Source organism: Mytilus edulis, chromosome 5 (assembly GCF_963676685.1).
Source record: "Mytilus edulis chromosome 5, xbMytEdul2.2, whole genome shotgun sequence".
Taxonomy (NCBI): domain Eukaryota; kingdom Metazoa; phylum Mollusca; class Bivalvia; order Mytilida; family Mytilidae; genus Mytilus; species Mytilus edulis.
Window position 1 is genome coordinate 22,830,083 of NC_092348.1, and position 16,880 is coordinate 22,846,962.

The 16,880-nt window shown below is 31.8% G+C and overlaps 1 protein-coding gene across 1 annotated transcript in view; it reads right to left on the reverse strand.

Annotated features, from left to right (window-relative positions):
* The window catches only part of LOC139525436 (uncharacterized), a 55,164-nt gene extending 49,551 nt beyond the window's left edge, over positions 1 to 5,613 (reverse strand). The window contains exon 1 of the mRNA XM_071320762.1: positions 5,508 to 5,613. The gene's annotated coding sequence lies outside the window, so the exon portion shown is untranslated. The remainder of the gene's footprint in view (positions 1 to 5,507) is intronic.
* Positions 5,614 to 16,880: the final 11,267 nt, after the last annotated feature.

The following is a 16,880-nucleotide window of genomic DNA, read 5'->3' on the forward strand; positions in this document are numbered from 1 at the left end:
TATATAGAATGTTCAAAAATGTATATGGCGTAGAAAATTATTTAATTTTTAGCTCACCTGGCCTAAAAGGCCATGTGAGCTTTTCTCATCACTTGGCGTCCGTCGTCGTCGTCGTCGTCGTCGTCGTCGTCGTCGTCGTCTGTCGTCGTTAACAATTTTTCAAACATCTTCTCCTCTGAAACTACTGAATGGATTTGAATGAAACTTAAAAAGATTGTTCCTTAGATTATCCTGCACAAAGTGTGTGCTTCGATTTTTGATCCGTCAAAAAACATGGCCGCCGTTACTTAAAATAGAACATAGGGGTCAAATGCAGTTTTTGGCTTATATCTCAAAAACGGAAGCATTTAGAGCAAATCTGACATGGGGTAAAAATGTTCATTAGGTCAAGATCTATCAGCCCAGAAATTTTCAGATGAATCAAACAAACCATTGTTGGGTTGCTGCCACTTAATTGGTAATTTTAAGGAAATTTTGCAGTTTTTGGTCATTATCTTGAATATTATTATAGACGAAGATAAACTGTAAACAGCAAAAATGATCAGCAAAGTAAGATCTACAAATAGGTTAGTATGACCAAAATTGTCAATTGACCCCTTAAGGGGTAAATGTCCTTTAATGACAATTTTTCACAATTTGTTCATCATATTTGCTGACTTTAAAAAAATCTTCTCCTCTGAAACTACTGAATGGATTTGGATGAAACTTAGCATGATAGTTCCTTAGATTATCCTGCACAATGTGTGTGCTTCGATTTTTGATCCGTCAAAAAACATGGTCGCCCTTACTTTAAATAGAACATAGGGGTCAAATGCAGTTTTTGGCTTATATCTCAAAAACGAAAGCATTTAGAGCAAATCTGACATGGGGTGAAAATGTTCATTAGGTCAAGATCTATCAGCCCTGAAATTTCCAGACGAATCAAACAAACCATTGTTGGGTTGCTGCCACTTAATTGGTAATTTTAAGGAAATTTTGCAGTTTTTGGTCATTATCTTGAATATTATTATAGATAAAGATAAACTGTAAATAGCAAAAATGATCAGCAAAGTAAGATCTACAAATAAGTTAATATGACCAAAATTATCAATTGACCCCTTAAGGAGTTATTGTCCTTTAATGACAATTTTTCACAATTTGTTCATCATATTTGCTAACTTTAAAAAATCTTCTCCTCTAAAACCACTCAACCAAATTCAACCAAACTTCATTTGAATGATCAGTATGGTGTATAAAATAAAGTTTGTGTTTTATTTTCTATTTCGTCAAAAACATGGCCGAAGGCATTGTTTACCAGGTGAGCGATTCAGGCTCTTGAGAGCCTCTTGTTATTATACCAGGTAGATACAGGAGAGCTTTTATTATTAATTAGCAAAATTTAGATGTGGTGTAGCACCCATCAGAATTGAAACTGGTCGTTATGAAAATATTGATATTGAAAAATAGATTATGTTTTAACTGTACTGATGACGTTGAAGATGAAAAACATGTTTTGTTAAACTGTCCTGTATATTCAGATATTCGTAATGTTATTTTTAACCATGCTAGTATTGTTGATGAGAATTTTTTTTACATATGTCTGACAGTGAAAAATTTATATTTCTTTTTACAAATCTGCTATGAATTTTAATAAAGCGAAAATGTATTTTATATTCATGATAGTTGACTTTTATTTGTATTATAATTTAAGAAAAAATGTTTTATAGTCTCTAATAACTCTTGAAAGAGTGGCTCTTGTTGTTAATGTGTGTTTTAAAAAGCTGTATATTTTATATGTAACAAGTGGTGAGACTTTAATAAAGTACTTGTCTTGTCTTGTCCAAGAAGAGAACTTCTCATACATGTACTATTCATTTTAAAGTATATGAATCAGTCATGTGAGTGTTGGATGATGCCGTTAAATACATGTAGTTTTGTTTAAAAAACAAACCATCACGAACCACTAACTTTAGTGACGGTTATTCTTATGGATACAGAGAGGAAATAATGGTAATCTAACATTGATGTGGACAAACTTTTGTAGTCATGGTAGTCATTGTGTTCAAAAATTGGTGTCATCTTTATCATACGATCTGTTCTGACATAGAAATATTATTGGTTTACAATGAGGCCATATATATTTACATGATAAAGTGTAAATATGTTCAGTTTTGGTTGAAGCCGTCAAATAATTTTGTTAAAATGACTCAGTCTGATATATTGAAACTACTGAAATTTGTTTACGATTCAATATTTTGAATAAAAAGAGGACATGATGATACATGTACTCTAAACAGATGTGGATTTTTTTTGTAGTCGTGTTCCGGTATCATGAGTAATGCTGGCATTTGTATTATACAATCCATCGTGATATGTAAGTATAAGTGATTTACTATGCGGCTACATGTATATATATATACATGTATATTATGATTTACATAATTAAGTGTAAATATGGTCAATTTTGGTTGATGCTGTCACATATGGTCAGTTTTGGTTGATGCGGACAAATAGTTTGTTATATGAGTCAGTCTGGGATATCAAAACTACTGAAATTAGTTTACGATTCAATATTTTTCAGGCACTACAAACTGATGCGAGCATAATTTTGTAGTTATTGTTTTCCAATATTGCTGCCATTTGTAATATACAATCGATCCTGATATAGAAATGTAAGTAATTTACTATGCGGCTATTAAGATTTACATAATAAAGTGCGAATATGGTCAGTTTTGGTTGATGTGGAAAGTCAGTCTAAGGTAGGAAAACTACTGATATCTGTTTTTTATGCAATATTTTGAATAAAAAGAGGAAATTCTGGCACTCTCAATTAATGCTCATTAATTTCCAATATTGTGGTTATTTTTATACTACACTCCATCTTGAACTAAGATTACAACTGAATTATTGTGCAGCTATATAGTTTCACATAAACAAAGAGCAAATATGGTCAGTTTTGCTTGATGCGGTTTAAAGATTTTATTACGTTAGTCTGAGGTATAAAAACTACTGATATTTGTTTTCGATTCAATATTTTGAATAAAAAGAGGACACGCTGGCACTATAAATTAATGCGAACAAAATGTTATGGTCATTGTTTTCCAATATTGCTGTAACTTGTATATTACAGTCCTTCTTGACCTAAAATTATAACTGAATTACTGTAATTAGCTATATAGATTTGCAGAAAAAAAGAGCAAATTAGGTTGATGCGGTAAAGATTCTTGTTCAACGGGTCCGTCTGAGGTATGAAAACTACTCGGAAACAGATATCATATTTGTTTACCGTACCGATTCAATAATTTGAATAAAAAAAGGACTATAAATTGATGCAAACAAAATTTGGTAGTAGTTGTTTTCCTATATAATTGCTATCATTTGTACAATCCTTTATGTTTCCGTTTCCGTTTCCATTCCGTATTCCGTTCCGTATTCCGTTCCGTTTTCCGTTTCCGCCGTTTAGCAACACCCATCCATCCTGGCCTAAAAATATAACTGTATTACTGCAGTTTGTGGCTACATGTATATAGATTTACATGATTAAATGCAATTATGGTCAGTTTAACCAGAGACATATATACACATGTGTATATATGTCCCTGGTTTAACTTAAGTTTAATATACGAGTCATCCTGACTCCAGGAATGACAAATGTAAAACAATTCAAACGAGGAAACTAACGGCCTAATTTATGAACAAAAACTGAACGAAAAACATTCATGCATAATATGACTGGGTTAAACATTTTGTTTTGATTTAAAATCTGTAATAAAACTGACAAAACATCAAAATTCTATATAAATCGCTATTTTGCCGAAGCCTTATATTTAAGACAAAGAGTTCTTAAAACTCATGAATCAATTCTAACCGTAGAATTTATCTCAGAGGAATTTATAAATCAAATCTAGCCGTAGAATTTATAAATCAATTCTAGCCGTAGAATTTACAAATCAATTCAAGCCGTAGAATTTATAAATCAATTCTAGCCGTAAAATTTTTAAATCGATTCTAACCGTAGAACTGTTCTAGAAGTAGAACTGACCAAATATTTGCGTAGATGCGTTCTTAAAGTCATGTACGTTCGTACAACAAAGTTTACATTAAAAATTATATAATTGTCCCGAATAAACAGCTGTCATGGATGCAAAGAGCTATTGGAGAAACAATTATTTTAATAAAAATATAAATCTTTGTAAGATCTAGTTCAAATATTTATAGTTTTTCAATTGCTTTCCATCACGATATAATTAACGAGACGTTTTTTCAAACACAACCAAATCACCCACCATGACAGCATTTTGTCCAATCACAGAAAGGATTTTCGAGCATGCGTATTCTGTTGCCATAGTTAAGCGTCCTTAAGTTCAAAGGGCACAAACCGAAACTATACCGACTACGTCGGAAAAAAGACAACGAGGACAAATGTTCAATATAGTAAAGGGTCTGGATTATGGATAATAAGGGACAAAAAGTGTAAAGTAAAGGGCTAAAAAAATGAGGAGTAGACAAAAATAAACGAACAAAAATTTAACAGAAAAGAATAATAATTATAGTGTGATACAACATACAATTTAGATAAAAGTTAGGTAAACATTGATCAAGAATAAAGAAATGAGGGACCCCCACCCAGATCCCCGTAGTAAATATCATCCAAATTACAATGTAGTTTGTAGTAAAAATTCATAGGTAAAGACAATATTTACAGTATGACAGAACAAACAAAACAGTTACTAAGACAATACATGAAGTACATTCCAGCCAGGAGCACATACATGTACACCTGTGTGAATAATTTTTATGAATTTACATAGTTTAATCAATTCTGATTTGTTTTTTGGAGACATAATCTGTGTGTATTTGACTATATTTGCATTTTTGAAATAATACGATTTTGCTATTTATTTTTCAAAAGATGTTGAAGTATGATTTCATAGAATAAATTATTTTACTTAATTTATTCGTTGCCTCTCCCTCCATTCCAGTTATAATGTATAATTCCTGACATTTTATTCTAGTGAATTTGTATAATTCTTACTATTTATTATATAGTAATTAAACATATTCACTTAAGTTACCAGTGATTCTGCATAATTTATGAAATTGTTTAATGATTTTTTTAAAAGTAATGCATAGTGCATCATATGTACACAATAATTTTGGAATGCTAATTGTATAATATAAATTACAAAAATGAACCTTTTCTGGAATATAACTGAAAAGTATACAGAGAACATGGCCTGATTCTTATGCAGACTGAACGCGCGTCTGGCGTATTAAATTATAATCCTGGTACTTGTGATAACTATTTTACGATTTTGGAAGTATTAATGTATTAATACTTTGTACAAAATTACAAATTTAAATGGAAAGCATTCATTGGAAAATCAATAAGATAAAACCAGACAAAAAAAAAGAGCCAAGGTTCGCATTATAATTATCAATCACAACTACATTTATTATTCCAAAGTAATTGATAGAGATCTTGTCCCATATACTTATTCAATTGGAGAACACTACACTAGTATTACCTTTGTGTTCTTGAAGACTGCTAAATATTTCTGTTTTTATTTCGTTGGTACTGTCTTCCAACTTCTTTGTTCGGTTTTCAAATGATTCAAGTGTTCTTTTTTGATCTTCTACGAAAATTTCAAGAATCTGTAAAATGATCAATATAATTAATATGCCTCACTACCCGTACGAAATAAGTAGTAGGATTCCACCTAGACACTAGTAGGAATGAAGTAGGAATCCACCTAGATTCAAAGATTCCATATAGAAAGTAGGCGGACATGGAAAATGAACAAAAAAATGACTGGATTTTTTAATATTCCTACTTCCAAAATCCTACAACTAGGTGAAATTTTAAAAGTCTGTATGGATTTTTTTCTGTTTTGAAAATCTGATTTGATTATTTATTTTCCTACTACATGTTTAAGATTCCTACCAGAATTAATTTATAAATTCCTACCAGAAAATCTTTCTACCTGGAAAATTATCTTGAACTGGGTTCCCGTTTGCTAATGACACACATTTTGCGATGTTAAATGCAAGTATTAGTTCCAGTTCACAAATTCAAAAGTTGGAGGGGAAAGAATGAAAAGTTCTGTTGGCATACAATGCTGTAAGCTAGGGTCACACAACTACAATATAGAAATGTAGGAAAATATGGCCTATCAAAACTAAAGGTAATTCTTATACATTCAAGATGATTTTTTTTATCTGCCTGCCAAACATATTTAGTAATCAATTAATTCAACAATAGTGCATAATCTTACTCATTATTTGTTCATTAAACTAGTATATCTACATGTTTATGTATAATACTTTTTATAGCTTGCATTTATTGCAGTTTCCTTATAAATTTCAAAAGTCCATTTTTTTTCAAATGAATTTATTCCATGAATTTCCTTTGTTCTTTGTTGTTGAGATTCAAACTTATCATTGACCCATTTGTGTATTTGTGAATATACACTTACATTTTATATATTTTTAGATTCCTGCTAGAAAATATTTTTCTGGGTGGAATTTTGAAAAATTCCTACCAGGTTTTCTAGTAGAAATTTATTTTCCTACTAAATTATTCCTGCTAATTTGCATATTCCTGGTAGGAAGATACAATATTCCTACTAGAAAATTCCTGCTAATTTAAATTTTTCGGCTATTTTCCGTGTGGATTCCTACTACTGTCTGACTAGAATATCACTCTTTTCTGGTAGGAATTTAAAGCAATTTTCCTACTATATTCCGTGTACATTCCATATGGATTATTTCATACAGGCACAGTGTCTGTTGTGGCGTTTTAGATTTACACGAACTTAATCAATGAATTAGTGGTAAATTATAAAGGGGGTACAGAATACCTAAGACAAGATAACTATTACTTATAGTCTGTTTCATTGCTGCGGTTTAAAATCACATGCAAAATGCGAGAACTTAAAAGATCCTGATCAGAATGTTTTCCCTATTCGCTACGTATTAGGTACGGTTGGTACGTAACACAACCGTTGTTGCTGTTTTTAAGGTATCATTTAATGTATGAGATTATTGTATTCATCAGGATGAAATTAAAGAAATCGAGGTAAAAACCTAAAGCCTCGGTCACACCTGAACGGATAGCTCGAACGGATGCATAAAGCCTCGGTCACACCTTACCGGATAGCACGAACGGACGCCTAACGGATGAAAATAAAAGTTGTCCGTTGACAAAATTGTTATCCGTTGGGAGTCCGTTGATGTACTGACCGGATAAAACGGACGTGTAACGAATGCATAACGGACACACACCGGATATGCAACGTACGAGAAACGGAAACGTACCGGACAGAACGGATGTCGAACGTACATCCAACGGACAAGTACCGCATATAACGGACACCTAACGGAAGTGTATCGAATAAAACGGATGAACAAGATATACGGAAAAATTAAAGTCGACAATAATAATACATGTAAATAGCATAAATATTCAAAATGTTTCTGTGTAACTGGTTTTGGTTTGTTCTTCAAAATGCCGCCAAAGGGCAGTGTCTGGCCTGAATAAGAGCTGATTGATTGTGAAGACGTGCCTTTACTCTAAGATCGATTATGAATAATAAAAATTCATGAACCTTAGAAATCTGACATACCAATAATTGTCATTTCTGACGCGAAATTTTCAATTTGCCTTTTTTCCATTTCAGATCCGTTCATCATCCGTTTATCCGTTATAATATGTCCGGTAGAAGTCTGTTTTTCATTCGTTCACCATCCGTTTTATCCGTTGAACGTCCGTTAGAAGTCCGTTGGTTAATTTATCTTCCAGACCTCCAACGGATGTATAACGGACACGTTACGGATACAAAACGGAAACGAAACGGACGAGTACCGTACAAAACGGACGCCTAACGGACGTTCAATGGACATTTAAAAAAGTTATCCATTAGGCGTCCGTTCGAGCTATCCGGTAAGGTGTGACTGAGGCTTTATTCTTTAATTTAATTACGATTACACAGTTCATAAACACTTTCTTCATGATGTTATACGAGAAAAGTAAAGTCTAAATTTAGAACTATAATGTTGAAACTGAATAACACTTTTTTGATAAAAGATAATGTTATTTTAGCTTTATCAAATTCTAATTTCGAAGGGATAGCGAAATTTGTTTTCTTTTGTTGTGCTTTTCTGTATATTTCAGAATTATTAAATGCAATTTTGAAGTAAAATTTTTTTGTCAAGTTTAAATTCAAGATTATGACGGAATAGAGTATAAGGGTGCCAAAGAAATAACGTGGAATTTGGAACTGCAGTTTGATATTTGGCGGCATGGGAGGTGAAATGACTTTTTAATTTTGCTAGCATTTTAAGACTTATTTGCTTTTAACTTAAAAACAATTATATATAATTAATTTTCTTAACCCCTGCTGAAGGTCAAAGTTTCAATGGGGCACACTGCCTCATGATGAGACATCCACATGCCAAAAATGTAAGGTTTAGGTCAAAAGACAGAAGTTATGGCCTGGTTGTGTTTCGTGCGAAGAATACATTAATTTGACCTTAAGGTCAAATTTGAAGGTCACATGAATGTTACCATGATACCAGATTTAACCCCAGTATGATACATCCACATTCCAAATAACTAAGGCTTAGATTAAAAGACACAAAAAGTTATGACCATTATATACTATCAGAAATAATTAGCTTTCCTTTATTTAGCCAATTTGAGGTTGGGGGCGTATTGAAAAACTTCAATACGAAAATATCAGGTGGTTATATTTTTATAAGTTTTTGCAAGTTCAACAGATTGATATAAAACTACAAATGGTTAGTTTAAAAAAAATAAAAATAAAACGACACAATTAAAAAAAAATTCTACTTCAAGTACTAGATCCATCACATTCACTTTTCGGGGCTTACTCTGATTTATCAATGAACTATTATTCGTCTCAGTTATCAATATAAACTACAAATGTATGCTATTGTCAATTGAGGATTAATTTTTGAAAATGTTAACGTATATACATAATCATAGTCTTGTTGTTTCTTTTTTTAACACTTGTATATATGTTCCAGACCATATGAGAATTTGGACCGTACGCGTACGGTCCGGACCGTATACGTATACTCGTACGGTCCGACCATACGCGTACGGTCGGACCGTATGAGTATACGCGTATGGTCCAGTACGAGCTGACCATACATGTTATTGGATCATATGGGTTAAATTTAAACAAACATTAATCACAATCTTAATTTTTGGTTTATAAATTGTTATCATTACAATTAGATGGATAAAATGAACAAATGAACAATTGAAATTAAATATTAGTTTAATTGTATATCTGAATCCTATTTTGGTACTCTCGCCCAAGGTGACACTTGCTTCCACAAGTAACGTAATATGTTTAACATTTACATGTTTGCAGTTCATTCATGTTCCTTTGCATTTGCATTATTTTGTAAAGTTTCTAATATTCTAAAACAATTGTCCTCCCACATTATGTTTACTTCCGATATCGTCAATTTCAATGATCATAATTCAATTAATGTATTACTGATCGACATGCTAAAACAAGATATTAACAGATTTAATTAGCGTGAATTTTTTAAATAGTTAAAAAAATAAAGTTTTTATTTCAATTACAATGGAACTTTTCCATATTAATTTGAGAGTTAAGTTATGTTGATCTGTTACCTGCATTTGTAACTTATATACTTAAAGCAACTTCTTAATGATATTAATCAGACTGTACGCGTACGGTCCAAATACTCTGGAACATATATATTTATTGCTCTAAAGCTGTTAACGATTACCTTACCGCTACAGTTTTAACTAAATAGATAACATATAGATAAGTATTATTTTCTTAAAATTTATATTAGAATGGCATAAATAAATACAACGTTCAATAAAAATAACATAATCCTAGGCATTTTCTCATATTTCTGAAAATTTTATATTCGGCCTATATAAATACATGATACATTCGAGTACCCAAATCTTTTAAACCTGTAGCTCAAATCTTTAGAATTTATATATTAAGATACAAAAAGTTATGTAAAATTGCCAAAAAATTACTTTAAAGTGCAAGGACTCTTTATTGGTTTAATTAACAAATTTGATCATGTTTGCATGGTTGTAGATCTTATTTTGCTGAACAATTTTACTGTTTATCTTTATCTTTTATTAATAATTTATTCAATATAATAACCAAAAACTGAAAATTTTCCTAACAATTACCAATTTAGTGGCAGCCATCCAATAATGGGTCGTCTGATTCATCTCAAAATTTTAAGGCAGATAGAAGTTTGACCTGATGCACATTTCAACTATGCCATATTTGCTCTAAATGCTAGATTGTTTCAGAGATATAAGCCAAAAAACTGCATTTTACCCCCATGTTCTATTTCTAGCCATGGCAGCCATCTTAATTAAGTGGCGGGTAATCGGATAAATGTTTTAAACTAAGATACCCTATCGATTTAGGCCAAGGTTGGTTATATTTGGCCCAGTAGTTTTAGAGGAGAAGATTTTTGTAGAAGTTAACGGATGACGGACGACGGTCACCAAGTGATGAGAAAAGCTCACTTGGCCACTTTGGGTCAGGTACATGTAAGCAAAGAATTGCGAAATTATATGAAGTCAACTTTGCCTGCGTAAGATAAATATTTGATTTCTAAAGTAAATAGAATCATCCACCGGGAAGTTTAAGAAATGTTTGTTATAAATCATGTCAGTATCGACTTACTCTTTTTTCCACTGATTAATATTCTAATATTAACCAAAACAATATCACGTCAGGTAAATCTTTTGGTGTTATATTTTGACTCAAAAATTGCGCAAGGTACAATTTTAAGGTCAAAATCGAATATGGACCTGTGTAAGACCTCATAGTAACACCAACAGTGATCATTTTGGACTTGACTTAGTGGATAGTTTTATATTGTACAATTTTCTGTTTTAATTTTTGAATGAGAGGAATGATCCAACATAAGTTGTTTTAGTGTTTGCTTTTATGATAATGTTGAAATCATGCAAGCAATAACAAAAACTATATTTGATGAAATTTGTATCTCTATTACTTACCTTATGGATACTGTCAGTGTTATTCCGTTTTAGGTCAAAGTCAATAATTGTCGATAGATTGCTAACTTTAAAAAGAGAAATTTGCCGTTTGATCATGTTTAGATGTACAGGACCTAGTACACTTGCTATATCCATTACTCTTTGTTCGACTAACGCAAATTTTTGATCGAATTGAGACTTTGTTACCTTATTAGAAGAAACATGAGCTATGAAATTTCTAATCTTTTTAATGTCCTTTATCCAATTTGGATCTCCAGAAATTGACCAGGGTTGGCAACACGACCTAATAACAGTAGACAAAAGTGTGATATCCATTAACACCACAGAAGTCGTTTGTTTCGCTGACACACTGCAAAGACATAATTGTTTAATACGAAATTCGTGTTTTATTTTATGGTCTTTCACTTCTTCTCTTTCGTCTATGTCAAACAATGTATCAAACTGAAGATCACTTAGACGACTTTTTTTCTGTGGATTCGCCAATAAATGCTTTTTACACTCACAACATGGAATAGATGGATATAACTCATGAAATAAGGCATGCTTATGATTTTCCAAAAATATGAAGAAATCCAACGTGTTTAAAACTTTTATCTCGAAAAAGAGTTGAAGAACTTCTGTAGCTGGTCCAATGACAAAGGTTAAAAGTCGTAGATAATACTCTTCTTTTCTTTCTTCTGCTTCGGCCATCACTTTATTCTGCAAAAGAGTAATAATGAATTTATATGCAATAAACAATCACCCACTCCACTCCACGTACTGTACACATGACACGTTTATTGTTATCAGATAATTGTTTGTGTTTTGTTTTATAAGTACAACAGAGACAAATATGAATAAATGAAGTAAAATTATTTTTTTTAGATTTTGACCTCGTGTTTAAATCATTCCCCTTGGTCTGATAATTTTTTTTATCAGGTATCAATTTCAAATCCCTTTAAAAACCTTTGAATCCCATTGTTTAATGAAATTATATCAATGAATGTGATAAATTAAATAAACTGCTTCGCTGAGCGCAGCTAGACACGCCCGCAGAGGTCCAACCCTGGACTTTCGGGTCAAAAATGGGAACAATATTGTAGCTTGATACAGGCCTGAATTTAATTTGGACGGTAATTAAATATTTGACATATATAAAGGTTTCTGAATAAATGTAGTCAAAGATTTGAAATTGGTTAATAATAATTGAATTGAATTATTTATAATTATCAATTTAAGATTTCTTGTTGTTGTGCAATACCCTGTGCTGTTGCGCGATACTTAGTGAATCTGTTGTCAGCCTATAAACAAATAACGTTCAATTAATTCTCAATGTCATACTAGTACAAGATATTATTGAAAATCAAAAGGAGGCTTACATCAATAGATATAAACAATTCACCAATGTTTCATGAGAATTGCTGACAGCATTTTGAGTTATTGTCCGAAAACTGGAAAATTCACCCTTTTTGTGTGAATAAAACTATGTAACTCGGAAACGTAAAATCTAAATTTTATAAAAATCGAAAGGGATCTGATGTCAATAGATATAAACAATTCACCAAATTTTCATAAGAACTGCTGAAAGAAGTTTTGAGTTTTTGTCCGAAAACTGAAAAATCCCCCTTTTTTGTGAATTAATCTATGTTACTCGGAAACTTAAAATCGAAATTTATAAAAATCGAAAGGGACCTAATGTCAATAGATATAACAATTCACCACAACTTCTTGTAAGTTGGTGAAAGTTATTGTCTAAAAACTGGAAAATCCCCCTTTCACAAATGAATAAAACCCCATATATATAACTCTAAAATGTAAAATTTAAGATTTATAAGAAAAACAACAGAGAGCTCACTTCGATAGATATTTTAAAAAATCACCAAAGTCTCATGCAAATTGATTTGAGCGTTTTTGAGATAATGTCCGACATGTTGACGACGGACGGACAGACGGACAGACAGACTGACAACGGTATACCATATTACGTCCCGTAAATGGGCGTATAAAAATGCGAGTTTGTAAATATATTGAATAAAATTGAGAATAGAATGAGGAATTTGTCAAAGAGACAACAAAACGACCAAAGAACAGACAACAGCTTACGACCAATTGGTCTTCAATGCAGCGAGACACTCCCCCACCCGGAGCCGGTCTTCAGCTGGCCCATAAACAAAAATGTATTCTAGTTCAGCGATAATGGACGTCATACTAAACTCCGAAATATACACAAGAAACTAAAATAAAAAATGAAAAAAGACTAACAAAGACCAGAGGCTCCTGACTTGGGATAGGCGCAAAAATGCGGCGGTGTTAAGCATATTTTTTTTAGATTTCATCGCTCCCCCTATATACCTGTAGCCAATGTTTAAAAAAACAAACACACAACAATACGCACAGTAAAACTCAGTTCAAAAGATGTTCGAGACAACGAAAACTGTAACCATGGCAAAGTGCGTTAAAAAAGCTGCATACTAAAGAAATTTATCCTGTTAAACTGAATTTTAAATAAAACTAATATTAATAATGAACACGGCTCCAACGCAGCGACCAAGCCAGTGCGGAGTTTTAATTTTAATTAGATTGTCGTAAATAAAAATCAACATGCAGACGTCTTATAGGTTCGGATATTTCATTACCAATCTTTTATGGTAATATTCTTTACAAAGCACAAAAATGTCGACATTCAAAGACTAACTAAACCTTTCAACAGACTAATCCAGAAAGGATACATTTACGATACTGTTGATACTTCATTAAGGATTTCATATGTTGGTATTGACAGTGATTTACTCATAGTGTCTGAGCGTCTACTGATGAGTCTTGTAGACGAATCGCGTCTGGCGTACACAATTATAATCCTGGTACCTTTGATAATTGTTTTACTGTGCGTATTGTTGTATATTTCACAGTTAGAAGTGTTAGTTTCGAATTTTGGCCCCTGTGAGGTTTTTAAATAAAATAGAAAATCAAGTTACAAGTACTTAAAATTGAAGAAAAAATAAAGGAGTAGGTCCAATAAGACCCCTTTTTGGCCCCAAAATATAGCAGTTTTACAAACTTGTTAAAATGTAAACTTAAAGTTATTTATTGGACAGAAGAATGCTCCTGCTACATAAATAAGGGCTGTTTTTGACAATACAATGCACATGTATCGGGTAGTAGCACCATTAAGTCATGCTAAATTACTGAAATATCCACAATTCTAGCATTTTAGTTAAATTTTCGACGGTTTCTGTGTAAAACGAAAGTGGCCGCATTCGTGTTCATCCTTAATATTGAAATGTAGGTTGTATTTTATGATAATACATAACATATATAAAGGTTGTGGAGGATGAACACGTATGCGGCCGCTTTCATTATTGACAAAAACCATATGAAGAGTGATATTTTTCGGCATATTTGATAGATTTTTCATATTTGAGCTTGAATCGGATAGTTTTTTATGACTAAATCAGTTAAAATCTTTTACATAAACTAATTGAATCAAATGAAATAGACACTAAAGTGTTTAAAAAGTGGTCAAAATCATTCATCAGATAAACCTGAAATTTGAGGCCAAAATCGGTCCTTACCGGACCTACTCCTTTGATGCTGTGCGAGTAGTTTTAATTGAAAGGTATGATTCCAGAGAAGAGATTGTCAATGAACCTTGAACAGTCTCCGGGACAAGTTTGAAATTCCGCTGAGTGCAAAAGTTGTCACCTTAATTTTTGGAGTTAAGTCAAAATGAAGTTGATAACTTGGTTGGTATTGGTTCCCTGATATTTGTCCTAAAATTTTTTGGCTTTAGCACCACTGTTGAAAAAGTTATGCCCCTTTTTTCAACAATTTCCTCAGAGGAAAAGTACTTATTTTCCTCAAGGGAAATCAAATTTCCCTACAGGAAAAAGATTTTTCCTCAAGGGAAATTGTTTTTTCCTCAAGGGAAATTGTTTTTTCCTCAAGGGAAAAAGATTTCCCTTAGGGAATTTGCGGCATAAATATTTCCTTTGAGGAAATTCTATTTCCTTAGAGGAAATTCTATTTCCTTAGAGGAAATTCTATTTCCTTTGAGGAAATTCTTTTTCCTTTGAGGAAATTTGCGTCTTCAAGTTTTCCTTTGAGGAAATTCTATTTCCTTTGAGGAAATTTGCGGCTTCAAATTTTCCTTTGAGGAAATACTTTTTCCTGTGAGGAAATTTGCAGCTCCAAATTTTCCTTGGAGGAAATACTTTTTCCTGTGAGGAAATTTTTGACAAACACTTTTCCTTTAGGGAAAATTCAAGACAATAAATTTCCTCTAAGGAAATCATTGTTCTTCAAATTTCCTCTAAGGAAATTTCTGAACATCAAATTTCCTCTAAGGAAATTTCTGAACATCAAATTTCCCTTAAGGAAATGTTTTCCGCTATTTTTCCTCTATGGAAATTTCATAACAGTACAAACAGTATAAATATAATTTTTCCTAGACTGAATAACTGATACAAAAGATAATTAAAACTTTAATACAAATTTTCATGGTGAGTATAAAACATACAAAAACAAAAGGCTGACTGTTTAACATGTTTAAAACAATACAATAATAAGCAAAATGCTATGAATATCATACCATTTGTGATGTTATTACTATTATGCTCATATTTGCATATTAAATAAAATAAACACTTTCCATGTTAAATTAACTTGTCTTTTGTTTCAGCTGCTGTGTACAATTAATCGACCCCCTACATAACAGTTCAGTGCATAAATAATTTCATCCACAAGACATCTTCCTTCAATTGGTTGAATAAATTTTGGCAACTTGTTCTTCAAACATCTTCTCTGTATAAGGTACATGGTATATTTGATATGATGGAGCCATGTACATGAATGGATAAAGCAGGTGTTTATTTCGACAACAAACATGACAAAGATACTATTTTTTTCTTAATTTCTCCATAATCCATCAGTGAATATGTAGGTTGTTACATTTTACACAATTGTGTTCTTGTGCATCTTTGATAGTACTCCATTTTGTTTATCGCAATTTTGTTGAATTTTTTCTTTTTCTTTTTCCATAAAATCACATTAATTAATCCAATTATGTAGAAAAGTATTAACAATTAAGTTTCCTCTTCAGTATAGACCTGCAGGCCCTGTTGGTGATCATAAAAACCAATATCTGACCTATAAATACACAAAATTAAAAAAAAATGTTATAAATGGAGAAAAAAACAGCAATATAAATAAGCTTATTTTATCATGTTTTAATGAAAAATTTTGAGAAACTTTCATTTGATATTCTTACTTATGAGTTCTCTTATTTCAGTGCTTTGTGTCCAAGATTTAATATCCGTTGTTTAGCATTTTAGTGCCTTGCAGTGATATTTAAAGTTGAGCCGCTTGCAATAGTTGTTATAGAATGTTCATATGTTGTGTTATTTGAACCACTGTCCTATATTATGGTAAGGTTGATTGTTATTGACTTTGAACATGACGAACTAAATTGGATTGTTTAAATATTTTCATGTTGGGATCTTTATTGGCTGACCTATATATGGAAGTGTTTTCTCATTATTGAAGGCCAGCTCATCATTGGCCTTTAATTTCTTGCATCCACTTCATTGAACTCTGGTGGATATTTGGTCACTCATTTACCATACCACATCTTCTTATTTTTATATGAGTCATCATTCAAAGGCAATTACTTTTATTACTGTAATTCTGAAATAATCGAGAGGTTTTTAGTAATGCGAATAATGTGACTGGGTGAGTATCGCAAAAATAACTCATATTTTGATAACAAAAACATACATATATATATATATATATATATATATATCTTTATGCAGATTTTTGTTTGTAATCACAATAAGTTGTCCATTCGTGAAAAATCACAATA